General features: G+C 40.0%; 1 protein-coding gene across 1 annotated transcript in view; it reads right to left on the minus strand.

Annotated features, from left to right (window-relative positions):
* The window catches only part of macrod2 (mono-ADP ribosylhydrolase 2), a gene marked incomplete at its 3' end in the record, with an annotated part of 378,266 nt that overhangs the window by 16,291 nt on the left and 347,489 nt on the right, over window positions 1-14,486 (minus strand). The gene's annotated exons all lie outside the window — the stretch shown is intronic.

A 14,486-nucleotide genomic window follows, 5' to 3' on the forward strand; every position in this document is an offset into this window, starting at 1 on the left:
CTGTCTCTACGTGGAAGCAGAGCTCCACAGGGGTGGAGGGGGGGATACCATCTGTTTCAAGTTTCCTTGTTGTTTTTGTCACTGAAGTTAGTTCTTTATGCATCTGGCTTTATGCTTGCCATGCTAATAAATTTGGCCCCAATCAGACCCTCTGAAACTGTGTGATGCATAAGAGCCTAAAACAAGCCAGAGCTATAAAGTGACTTGACTGATGATGCCACAGCCTACTGTCTTCTGTTATTGCCATGGGTTTCTACTTGCTGCTAAGATAAAGTAAACAAATGTATTCTACTGTATGCCAGTGGGAAAAAAGGTCTACAAAATTCAGCACAGGGGGTTATGAAGGCTCCTTTCTATTTTATAAACTAAACAAACAGCAGATAAATGGCTGAATGAGCTCACTGACTCCTACACTTCACTTGGCAAGAAGTTATAGTTGCAAATATTAAATATTAATTAACCTGCTATTTCCTCTGCTGTTTTTTTGGCCCAGTCTAAATTCATAATCGTTATGTTTTTCACTTAGGAACTTTAAGCACACTGAATACTGAATGGTTTCAACCTTAAAGCACAGAGAGGATGGATAGATGTTAGGTTACACAGAAGTCTGGTTGCCTGGAAGACTTAATAATAATAGCAAATAATCATGTAATCTGAATAAATCTGTATAAATGCATCAGAAAGATAAACTTTTGTTTTATTTACCTCTACATAAGTTTAATTTTTCACCTTCTAAAAGAAGAGGCCTGCTTTGGGTTTAAGACAGATCCACTGGCACTGTGTTTTCCACACTTTGACAGTGTGTCTAAAAACGATTCATAGAACTCAGAAGAAAGAGGTCACCTCTTTCAGTCTCACCCTTCTCCAGCAGAGTCTTAGATGTGCAGGCATCAGTCACGGTCACAGAGACGCATTACACACCACGGCAGCAGATAATCGCTTGACTGAATAATGGCAATTTTACACAACAGCCGTAATGCTAGCTATCTGCTCGCCATCCTCCTCCGTGCAGGATTTTATGTTCCAGTGGAATAAAGGGGGCCCACCAGCTTTACCCCCATTCCTGACCTAACCCAGCACAAGGATCCAATTCAAAGAGACACCCTTCTGGTGCTCATACAGACATACATCTATTAATAGTTTATGATCAGTGCTTTGGAGTAAATGTTAGGAGCTGCATCTCGGATGGTAACATTTTATTTTGCTAGATGTCTTGGGGGGGCTTTGTTCATAAAATGTAGACTCACTCTCTCAACCCTTCAACCCTGACAGAAAATGAAAGAATGCTTTAAGCCTCCTTTGAAGTCGTGGGCTCGCTGACAAACAGAAAAAGCAATAATACGCCAAGATAGTGCATACCACTGGGTGCTGGAAGGCCACAGGACAGCAGCTCCCCAGGAATTTCCATCACTCTTTTGTGCCGCTCCATTCTAAAACCGACTGCCCACTGTGAAACAGGATGAATCATGGATTCATGCTTTGCATCGCACAAAGAGGCTGGTGTGCGCGTGCATTTGGACACACACATACCAGGGGTGCTGATTACATTTTGCGTATGCACTATTAGATGTGATAAAATGGGAAATACTGCTCTGAGGGAATATGAGCTAAAGTCAAAAAAACAAAACAGAAAATCTTTGTATCCATGTCATGTATACGCTCTCTGTTTCTCTCTCCCCTGTCAATCTTTTTGTCTAGTTTCTGTTGCTCCGCGTCCACATTCTGCACAAGGCTCAGGCAGCGTCTTTTATTCTGCAGATCAGAAATACATTGTATGGTCTTTGACAGACATCAGCTAGACCAGGATGCCAAATGAAACCAAAAATGCCAGTGCTGAACATTGACATTCAGCCTGTATCTAAACAAAGTGTTGCAAAGAATTCATAAGAGCCAGAGAAGGTCTGATCTGTGACTCTTTCTTTAAAAAAAAAAAGTACATTTCACTAGTTTGTACCTTAAAAAAACAGAGGCAGCGTGTCACCTGCGTGCACAGGTATTGTAGCATAGTCATCGGAAAATGATCCCTCTAACAGTTTCCCTGAATAACAGTCAGACTCCTGTGCACCTGATGTTTTAATCATTATTTTACATGGACAGGGAACAACACACAAATCATTTTATGGGATGATACACATAATGTGACTGCTGTTATTCTGGAAGGACGACATGGTGAAAATTGGTTCTGCAAAAAAGCCATTTCTGGCCAACCAGGGTGAATGTAAGGATTAAATGAACACTGCAGAGTAAATAAACTGTTATTAAATACTTAATTTTAGATTTTTGACTTTGGAGCGGAGATCCCATATTTCAGTTTGAGGATGTGAATCGCGCATGTGTGTGTGTGTGTAAAGTGTGCACCCTATGGTTACCAAGGTTGGAAAAGTTAATGGAAGACTAATTAGAAAGCTGGGATCACTGCATGATAACCTGCCCACTCATTACTCATCGCTGATTGGAGGGATTTTTGTTAGGGTGAGCACAAAAGGACCAGGTCCCCTGGCTGTACACAGTGCGGACGGTCATATTAACAGAAATGCTGCAAAGGTTATTGAGAGAAATGATGTGTTTTCTGTCTTTGCTTAGGCATGCGTAAGCTTGTGGATGCTTTATTAAAACAAAACAGGCCCTTCTTTAATTTAAAAGCAGTTAAAGTGAAATTTAAGAGATCTTTTAATGTATTCCAGCACTGTTTTAAAGGTGTTGAGATCCTAATCACAACACTTTTAAAACAGGGCTAATCAAAAATGGTGCACAATGCTTATTTTAGTAAACTTCCCACAGATGAAAATCACCAAGTGTGAGAGTGAGTGATTTAAAGGATAGAAATCAAAATATTTGAATCATTGAAATTATGTTGTTTACTTCCTTTGACTTATTATGGTTCTAAAACCCGCATATTCACAGACTGGCAAAGTCTCTTAGGCACCCCCCAATTGCATTACTGGCTTGCAATCCTGGCTTATGAATTGTGAACTAAAAGTTGGATGGTTCTTCTACTCTTGAGCCCAAAGTTGGACTCCACCTCTGCCCATTTTAAATAAGCAAGCTTGGGCTCAGAGCAGGTGGCGATATTTCGGGAACTTGTTTTTTTCTCCCTCTCTCTCTCTGCGTGGCCAAGTTTTAATTATGATTTGTGGATTTAGCGTTGCCAAGGCATTGATTTCCTGCATATTGGTTTTCAACACAGTCATAGAGATTCTGTTTTTGGCCTTTCACTTTGCAAATGCGATTACTGATATTTCTTCAGATTCTCAGAATCTTTAAATATTATGTATATGATGAAATCCCCAAGTGGGAAAACATTACTGTAAACTATGAACTGTTCCACTATTTCCCATTATCTGCCGAGGCCTCTCCCTGCCTTTACTTTTGATAGATTCTCTCACTAATTAACACTTTCCAATAATATCTTAATATTTTAGAATTTGACATGATGCCTTTGAACTACGTTCAATTTAGTATCGGGTTTAAAGTATTTTCAAATTAGTTGGGTCTCTTTTTAGTTACATTTCTCACAAAATCTCAACTTTAAAGGAGACAAAGGTTGTTCAGTATTTCATTCCTGATGAATTAGTATTAATTTGTTGTGATTTTTACAACGAAGTATGCCTATTTTCTGTTGTTTCATTAAAATGCTCTCTAAAACACTTTGTTCATCTAGCCTAATCAACTCAAAACCTATAACTCTCTATTATAATTGTGAACAAACAGGTCTCATCCAAACTGTCTATGTATGAGACTAATTAAAATGATAATGCCATGAGTTCACCCCATGCATTTGTAACTCATTAGCGTGGCACATGAAATGCTGAGAAACAAGATTTGGGAGTGGCTAGCTCTGTGACATGGTGCCAGACGCGTGTGCTGCTGTGTTCATGAGCAGCATGAGACGATATGAAATTGCCATTAGCAAACGTCTCGTGTTTTCATGAAAATCTGTACGTGATTTTTAATTTGTGTATCGGTGGTTCATCATTGTGGCATGCAGCTCACCAGGTGCAGCAGACACCTACTGGCTGGCTAACAGATAAGCTGTCATAGCTGGCCACCCATGCCCATAATTACATTGGAGGCACTGCCAGCAGAATCTGACATGCAGGATCCACGTACGCACTTTTGCTACTTGCATTTCCTTCTTGGTTCTGTCACAAACAATAATAGGGACAGGTTGCCCTAGCATGTCTCCGCCAGCTGGAGCCTGAACCCAAGGGAGAGCTGTGTCTGTGTATCCTATGCCGCCTCGTTACAGGCGCGCTGGCGGATGTAGAATCCTGAAAGCTTACATCCAGATGGACAGCAACAAGAGACTGATATACAGTATTTGTAGCAGAAATAATTAATTCCCTTTACTCAAAACATGTTCAGGGTTGTTAGTGAATGGACCCTGGGTAGAAGTAGACCTTGGCAGGTCACCAATCCATTAGCGCAGAGGAGCATATTACTGTATATACGTATACGTATATATATTTGCCTACTGGTGGTGGTCAGAGGGCCTGGTGGCGCCAGTGTCCGGCAGCCTCGCCTCTGTCAGTGCGCCCCAGGGTGGCTGTGGCTACACTGTAGCTTGCCATCACCAGTGTATGAACATGTGTGTGAATGGGTGGATGATTGTGTATAGTGTAAAGCACTTTGGGGTCCTTAGGACCAAGTAAAGCGCTATACAAATACAGACCATTTACTATTTACGTACATATACTGTAAATATATACTGTATTGTGTTCGTTTTCTTTGGGTTTTATTCATCTCTGACGTTACATATTTAACATATGTGACGATATGTGACATATGGGTCTTTTACGTCAGTTATCATACACTACTAGCACATGTCATTGTTTGATACTGATTGAATAATTTCAGGGAATTATTCGTGAGACAGAAATATCTCCATAAAACGCTGCCGTCTAGCTGCATCATCAAAGCCATAATCAGTGAGCACTCGTCTCCTTTGTTGTCGGACGTGCTGGATTGGATAGAGGGTTCACTCTGAGGCAGGTGGACCATATCCAGGTTTATTACTGACGTAATTACACACAGCTGTGTCCCCCTCACCACTGATGCGCGGAGCCTGCAGCGAAGGAAAAACTCAGCTTGCATATGGCGTTTATGTATCGTCTATGTAAACACACAACCACGCCGAAACATCTAGGTCTTTCGCGACCACAATGGCGCAACGGGCCGTTGCACGTTTTGCTACTTCAAGTCTCCTTGTCGCTGTGACATCCCCCGTGCTGCTCCGTTTATCTAAAGCAGAGATTAAGCTGGGAGCAGGACTGACAGTAGATGCCAGACGCTGGCACTGGTTACGCAGGCAAAGCCGTGAGTGGCTCCTCCATTTGACTTTGATTGACCTCTCTGCCGAGAGAGCTCCAGCTTCACCTGCAGCAGACTGGTGAATTATCATTTCAAAGAAGTGCCCAGAAAAGGTTATCCCTTTGAACAAAATGCCTCCATCCATACATCAAAGGACGAGCTTGACAGTGGGCTTTGAGAAGGCACGGTTACGACCAAAGCCTGGAAGAAAGTGCTGAGCTCAAATTCTTACTTCCAAAAGCCAGTCGGCGTTAGATGCCCACTGTATCATGATAAGGGCAAGGGGATCGTCAATGGAGTTGGCTTAATATTGTAAAACAGACCTCCGATTTTGATAGACGCTTATGTACACAATTATGCATGAGTGCTCAGCACAGTGTGACTAAATAGAAGTGATAACATTCTGGTAAGCTGCCTGGTTATTTCATCAGTGTAAAACATCACTGCGCCGCTTCTAAGGCTGTACGCAGTGCAGAATATAAAACGTTTTGACAAGAAAACGCTGCCTCGCTAGATTTGGAAAATTCCATAAGATAATATATCAGCAATTTGTATGTTAATTCAACAAATGCTGCATGTGCCTCACATATTTTACACATTAGAGCTGAACAAATAGTTCCCACCGTATTATTCAGGCTTCATTGCTGCATGGCACTGTAGACGAAAATTGGAAGTACAGCATGCTTCAGGCATCGTGCATTTTACTGTAGCTCACATTTTCAAAAATTGTTCTCTCAGACTGAAAGAGACAGCATTTGACTTTCACAGGCTTTGAGCCGTTCCTGCCAGCTCCCACTGCCAGCAGCACAAGCTCTGTGCTATCTGATTTTAAAAAAAAAAGACAGACATGACTTCGTCAGGGAAAAGTCACAGTTCATCTGGTGCATTTTACTTCTTTATGGACTCCTCCCTATGTTAAGAACATCCAACACAACAGCTGTAATATTCTGAAGTGGCTGCTTTACTTCTGCAAAATGAAGAAGAATGTGACTAATGGTGCAATAGCCACCGCTGATAAATTTGCCAGTTAATATGAATGGTCAAATAATTATAATGATGGAATACCTGTGTTGATTCTATAGGGAATAGCATAAGTGTGAAGGAGAAAGATCGGCTCGTTTTCTAATCCTAAAGATGAGAAGTGCAACAGCAGATGAGGTCACGAGGGAATGATAAAGGAAGGACGAATATAAGAGGTGTATCTATGATCCATGACTGCATCGGTAATGATCTGACCTCTGGACTGCCGCTGGCCTATAACAACCTATACTGATGAGGTGTGTGTGTCTGTGTTAAGGTGGAAGGAGGTGTACTGTGATGACTTCTTCAAACGCTCACGGATGCATAAAGTCAGACCTTTTTATGTAGCTAAAAAGGAAACACAATATTTCTCTTTTTGTTTTGAGTCAAGGTAATGTGGTTAACTTCTTTATTTTGGCTTCTTGAGCGTTTTACTTCAAATATCTTTCCTATTGTAACATCTTTCAACATTGCAACTAATGGCTGTCTGTAGAGCAAAAACACATATTCTATGAAAAGCCCAAAGACAGTTTATTGAAAAAGGCATGGCTTCATTAAGAGATGTTACTACTAGATAGATTAAATAGATATCTACTACCTGATTTATGCTGCTGTCTTCTTCTACGCATCTTTAAATTGTGTGAAGGGATGACACCAGCTTTTCTTTACGAAAATACAGTTTGTCTCCACAACTGGATGAAACATATGCATTTCCTACCTCACGAAACCTTGAATTCTCTGACGCTCTGCTCATTTTCTGTTTTCCTACCCTATCGTTGCTAGCTTTTATCGCCCATCAGTTGTTGATATGCATTATCTGTTATATGAAAACATGCTTCCACATGCCCACAATTGCACTTGCTGATAAAACTGGTTGTAAGCCTGGGAAACTACTCCCCCAAAAATGCCCCACATTGCCTGTAGTGGTAACAATAAATACACTCAATGCTAGTAGAAAAAAAAAAGAACCAAAATGAGAATGTTCATCATCCATTATCCATACAGATCCTATGACCCAGCACAGCATTTTCTTCCCATTGCCTCCAATAAAGATACCATTCCAGTTTAAACAAAAGGCATTCACCAGGCGCCACTTTCTTATAATGTTCATTCTATGCTAGGATTTCTTTCTCTGCATCTCTCATGATGAGCGAACTTCAAAACCTTTGCTTCCCTCTTAATTCCCGTATTGACCACCAGTAGGCAATGTGAAGCTGAAGGACTGGAGCTTCGTCAGGATTTGTATGTACTCATCAGCTTTCCAGGATCATACAGAGGTTATCTTACTTGGTTATCAAATCCACTAACATTTTCATATTTCCTGTTTCTCTTTCATCAGTAACTGCTCAGCCTCTGGGAGGAGGCCAATAAGTGTAAACTCAGCTGCCTGTGAGGGAAAGTGGAGTATAGACACCCTGAACCTATAAGACCTTGCTGGCTGATGTAGTCATAACACAGTGGTTTATTTATTTATTTATTCTTTATTGTCAGATACTAGTTTCACACAAGAGCGAATACTTTTGGGTCCCGCAGCGGCAAATTTATGAAAACCGCGGTGTAATCTAAACCCAATGATGTTTACCGCTGAAAACAAAAATCTCTCTGTTTCCCAGATAAATCACTTTGGATGTTATCCCTCTGCAGTGCGCAGGATTTTGCAGCAGTCAGTGTTTGGCATGTCTGGCTTCTCCTTTTCAGCTGCATGTTTGCATTGCCTGTGCCTGACTGGTTCTGAAGGGGCTCTCCTTGGAGGAAATATGTGGTGTGATCCAGCCAGGTCCTCTCCACTTCGAGTATTACACAAAAGCTGCCAGATGAATGGAAATCCAATCACAGATCCCCAAAGCAGAATTCCCTGAACTACACACCGGCTGCAATGAACTGTAAATGGAGGACAAACAGGCCGTGGAGAGGCACAGAGGACACTGGTGATCTAAAATTTATCTTTAAAAAAAAGAAAAAGGAAATAATATATCCATGCTTCTTCAGGGAAAGAGAGTTGTGCTACAACTACTAGAAGACTGTACATTCATCCTGTGCATTACTCGTATATAACTAGCCAATACTTGAGCATGACGATGAGTGAGACAGCGTGTGGGCTCTCCTATCTCTTGCTACACGGGAATGCTAATAATTTTCTCTAAGGTGTTACCCATCTGTTTTTTCTTTTTCCTTCGCTTAATGCCATAAGGTCAGGAGGCGCAGGCATTAAAAAGTACGCTGCTTCGCACACACGTTCTTCTAAGTGAAGCTATTACCCCTGTGTTACGTTTATAATAAGCCACAATTTCAGGCGGAAATATGAATATTTTTTCCCTTTTGTTACTTCATCCGGTCTCTGCATTAGAATTGGCTGAAACCTCACAGAAAAGATTCATTAAAGCCCTTTTCCCCCCCCCTTCCAGTTCTTAACAGCGAGACAGTCTGAGTAATCCTCAATACTTCATTATTTAATGTCAAATTCAAAATCTGTTATTTTTCTTCTATCAGCCATTTAGAGACAAACTCGGAATTTAAATATTCTCATCATATTTCTAAAAACCATCCTGTGATGTCATAGGAATAGTTATCAGAGATTTTCATTACAAAAAAAGGGGACCCTGAGTATTTAAAAGAATTGTGTTTAAAGGGGCCGTTTTCACGTTAAAATACCGCGATAGCCACTGAGAGGATCTGACAGATTTACACACTGCTGAAGAAAACACAGGATGTGAGTAATGGCAAGAAATGCAACACAAAAAAGGGGAAAAAATCCTGAGAGCAATACCATATGGTTGCGTGGGCGACATCAAACATGAAAGCAAGCCTGAAACCAGAGGTGGTGTTTGACATAACTTACAAAGTGGAATGAAGATCTGAAATGGGGACGCATTAAGCAAATTTAAAACGTCCCGTTTAATGCAAACGGTAGAGAGTGTGTTTATTTAAAGCGGCAGCCTTGTAGATTAGGACAATCACCAAAATAAAGATTATAGTTAAACATTATAAGACGCATAAATCGTGAATAAATAAAAGAAATGTAGGAGAATATTGACTGCAGACTATAATATGCTAAAAGGTAGTTAACACAGCTTAGTTGAACAGTACAACAATGATAGGAGATCCATCTGTTCGTGAGATAAATGAGTTTTACAGAAAGCACAAAACACAGTCAGCGATTAAAATACAGTTTTGTAGTTTTGCTTCTTTCTGTGTTGTAACTGACAGCAGGAGACTGATAGGAGGTGCCTGAAGGTGTTTGCTCTACACATGGAAGCCTGATTAGATATTGTAGATGTAAGTGGCTCACGAGGTTTATAGCGGGTTAATCAACCAAAGCAGAGGTAAGCCATGCAGATTTGTGTAAATAAGTGTCACCCACTGAAATATTTCTTTTTGATGACAAACATCTGTGTAATAGAAGATCTCGTCACTCAAAGGCTCAGCTACGTGCTGTTATATTATGACAAAGTGGTTACCTTTACAGCTGGCCTCAACACGCACATCGCACATCTGGATATCTGGATTTCATTAGCATCTGAGATTTTAAAAAAAATTATCTAAGCATTAACAGTGAAATTTAATATGTCTTGGTATAAATTCCTGAAGGCAGATTACATCTCAGTTCTATCGTATGACTGAATATATTGAAAATGCAGATGGAGAGCCAAATAACTAAAACACTGAACATGCTTTTTCTTAGTTTTTGACTTTATGTCCTGCTTGTGTTTACTCTGAATGTGAGTATCTGCAGCTTACATGTGAAAGAATTAATGAGTTTGCATCCGGCTGGGATTTTACTGGCGTTTATGGCTGAGTGTTAACGTAATAAGCATCCAGCTGTGAGTGCCGTCAAGCTAAAATCCAACTTAGCTACAGATAAAAGAAAACCAAAGACCTCAAAAAGCCACCGATAACACTGAGAGCACATCGCGTTCAACTCTTCATGACCTTAAATTTAGAATACACTCCTGCAAAATGCAGAGTGAGGAAAGTCTCTTAAAAGTAATCTTTGTCATCATATATAGGCTAGCATATAGACTAGCACAATCATGAGGAGGAGGTAATACTCTTTACTCTCAGTGATTTGCATGATTTCTCTCAGACAGTAATATATCCATATTACTGTCAGTTTTCTTATGTGTATTTGCATCCTGTGCACTTCAGGGAACAGAAACACACTTAAACTCACACCCAAGAAAAATAAGGAGCCTTTTCTGCACCACTGTATGACGACGTGTTTACTGGTTGCATATTTAGTTTATTTTTTTTCTTAAAGTTAGTAAGTAGGTAATCTTTTATCTACATATAGCAACTTTTAAGATAAATATCACAAAGTGCTTCAGAATAAAAAAGTAAAAAAAATTATAATAACTTTAGAAATATAATAGAAATTTTACTTTTACATATCAGATAATGTACATGCAGCGTGCAGAAACACGTACTAATGTGGATGCAAATAAAAGTTTAAAAGACAACAGAGAAAGTTGGAAGCCTGACTGATCAAAGAGTTCATGGAGGGTTACTAAAATAGGCGGGGCTGTGCCTTTCACACACCAAACAACAAAAACAACTTTCAAAAGTAATAATAAATTGATAAAGTGGGTCGAATTAGCGTGGAGAGGAGAAAAATCAAGCTCTGTGCTCAACTCCTGAATGTGAATCCAACCTGTCACTTGGTGCCAGATCAAAACAAAACATAAAAAATGCAGCGGCATCCAGTTTACTGATAAATAAGCAAAAAGCTAATGCACATTAGGGCGAGACAGAGGGATATCAGACAGTGTTGTTATGTTCTTGTTTTTTTTACATTGGTAACTTTAGAGGGTCGTACCTCTAGAGACATGATGACTTCGCAGGGGGTTAAACTGGATTTTACCATGAGCAGCAGCCTTTGTCCTGTCAGTTTGAGGCTCAAGGATCAAATGTGATAGTTCATAGAAACAAAGGCACTGTATCAGATGAAGTTTCTAAATTAAAATTTCTTAAACAAACAAAAACAGTGAAATTCTAGAGTAAGATATCTCAAATAAAATCTGTCTAAAAAGCTGGACAGCAGCTGTGAGAAGCCAATCTTTGTCAAGTTTGTTTTAGAAATGAAACAATATTAACTTTTGAAACAACCACAAACTGTTCAGATTTTGATGAAGAAACATATTTTTAAAAAAACTGAAGAAGAAAAATGATGATATACCTAAATACCCCAAAACAGGCCTATACCTGTAAACAATGCAATGGCAGAGATGCTTATTAAGATTTGTATTATATATATATTATATCTAAATATATTATAACAGTTTGCAATGATGACTGCTTCACTCGCAGTGCCTTCACTGCAACAACTGCAAATGTGTGCAGTACATCCACTGTTTGCTGTGCAGAAGAGTGTTTAGGTTAATAAGGCTAGGTAAGATCGCAATGGCACGCCAGAAGATGTAAATAATTACTTACTGAGGCTGTGCCACCTGTGCACACAGACCCTCGCTCAGTTCAGACAGTATGGAGCCTGCTGCTATTTGATGCTATGGCTAAATAATAGAAGCAAAAAAGAGAAGGAGAGGAAAAAAATGTGTTTGTAAGACAGCGTCTGAAGGTGGCAGGTTCAGGGGTATAAATAAAAAGAGGTGTTTTTATTAGAAGAAAAAGAGCTGTAGAGTAGAAGGGGAATCTCTACAGCAACCAAATTAGTGCGAGATGTTGTGGTAGTCTGTGTGAACAGTCATACAGCACATATACAGACTTGTGCTTTAAAGCTTTCTGAGTCTCTTCCAGCTTTCTACAAATATCCCAAGGAAAACTCTAATCAATAGTGTGTCCTTTTTGGTCAAGCTGTCGCTTAGAAAATCAATGACCTCCCGTTGCCCAGCAAACTGTTTTCCACACTGTCTCCTGTAATCTTCCTTAAACTTGACTAGAACCAAAGCAAGAGCCAGTTGTCTTCCAGCCTAATACTTCAGTAACTACCCACAGGAGATGGGTGACACTTGGCGACAACTGTGTAACATGGGCTCTGTGAGCTGCTGTAATTAATTATGCTAATCCAACATTGCTTTATATGTGCACTTAGAAAAAGACAAACAAGGATAAGTAGGAGAAGAAAGCATACTGCAGAAAGGGTATATGATGAATGAGCAGACTCACCAAGTGGCTAATGCCAGGGGATGAGAACGAGCCCCCCCCAACCCACCACCCCCCACCTCACTATTGGTAATACTTTAATAAACAAGGACATCCACAGCCCTCAAAGTAATATATCCAGTCTAGGTGAGCTACTAATTACTGTTTCTGATAAATACAGAACGTTAAAGAAGTGTCTAGGGACTAATTAGATCAATGGAATAAGAGTCACTAAGCATGCAGTGCTATCACATGGGACTGTGGAGTAAAGAGGGAGAGCATTCTGTCATGTGGCAGAGACCCAGCTGGTTCAGTCTTAAGGAAATCCTGCATGCTTTATCAAGAGGAAAACATGGACCAATATAAATCTCGAGATCGAAAAATAACAACCAGTGCATGAACCAGGAGGGAAAAATAATGCATAACGCGTGGATAATTGCAACTTTAAACAACATCTGAGCTGTAAAGATGAACAGGGACAGGCTCTACGAGGGAGTGAAGTAATGTGGTGTGAAAGCCTGTCTTAACCGCACCTCTAACCCGGTCCGGGCGGACACTAATTTTCTTACTTCTACCTCATTCTCAGAAATGGGTCAACCCAACACCACACATGGAAAATAAACTCTTGAGATAAATAGTTTAAAGCAATTTACAAAGTTGCTGTTACGTTTCACGGAGTGCAAAATCATTGGAAAATACTATTAAAAAGAACCCCTAACATACTCCATACAGCCATATGTAGGGTCGGAGTAGCACGGAGGAATAAAGCCCATATTGACCCTTGACCTCTGGAAGCGTACTTCTATATTACCATTCTGCATGCCTGTGCTTTGACCTTTTCAAATCCCTCTTTAAAGGTTGCGTGCTCCTGTGTCTGTGTGCCGCGCAGGCTCTGCAGGGGAAGCTGGCTGACTGACCTACAAAGCTATTGTATTAAAAGAACCATATTTATCACCGCTCTCCACACCACTCTGTTCTACCTGCTGCTCAGAGAACATAACCCTTCCTCAAACTCAAGTGCTCCTCCACTCAGCACTTTGGAAAGCTTTTTAGGCATGATTGGTTAGAGGGATCTCTGAAAGGAAGCCCATCGCTTGGCTGCACTGAGAGGTGAAAATGGCATTGAGGAGCCACTGAAAATTTAATCTGTCTGTGATATGTCTGTGCTTGGACATACGAAACACAAGGCTGAGCAAGTATAGGCCAACACTGATCGCTTATTACAACAGAACTGTGTCAGGTCCTTTGAACTTTCAGTGTTCTTTACACATGCATTAATATTTATCTCAAATCTTCATAGACCCAGATTCAGTGAAATGGAAACCATCAGGGCAAAAACATCTTTTTCTTATTTTGTTTTCTGCGTTTTTAGAAAAAGTCCAAGTCTCAAGAACAAAGTTGGAATATCAAGAATTAAGACACCACTTCATTTTCAATATTTCTATTTTATTGTTGAAATCCCAAATTTCAAAGATGTTCTTTACTCACATTTGAACCTACGGCCAATTTAAAATCCCCAGTTAACCTAATCCCATGGATGTCTTTTGGCTATGGGAGGAAACCGGAGCACCCAAGGCTCTGATGACGACTCAGAATTGCTGGAGCACTCGCTAGTTGCATCCATGTCACAGTAAGAGCATGACTGATGCGATTTATGGTGGTAAAGGAGGGCCTTATGTATCTGGTTAAAAGGCTCGATCTAAGATACGACATCCCAGTTTCAGTTTTATCATGTGAAGAGTTACAAGATGAAGGTACTTTAGGTATTGTTTCGTTTGTTACTTTAGTTACTTTTAAACTAAAGTGTTAAGCAGATATTTTGTACTTTTGCTTTCTAGGCAAGCAAACATTCATTTTGTTTGCACTAATAAAAACTTCTTGCTGCAAGTCTTTCTGTATTTTTTAGCTATAGCATCATAATTATCACTATCACAAATTCTCTGGAAACATCACAATGTAATTTTGAGGCTATATTTCCCACTCTGGCTGAATATAAAGGATTATTAACCTGCATGTGCAAGTTAGGAACATGACCTTTCGGCTAAAGCTTTTATGTTTTC

Source organism: Haplochromis burtoni, unplaced genomic scaffold, assembly GCF_018398535.1.
Source record: "Haplochromis burtoni strain Fernald_Lab_line unplaced genomic scaffold, NCSU_Asbu1 Contig_207, whole genome shotgun sequence".
NCBI lineage: Eukaryota > Metazoa > Chordata > Actinopteri > Cichliformes > Cichlidae > Haplochromis > Haplochromis burtoni.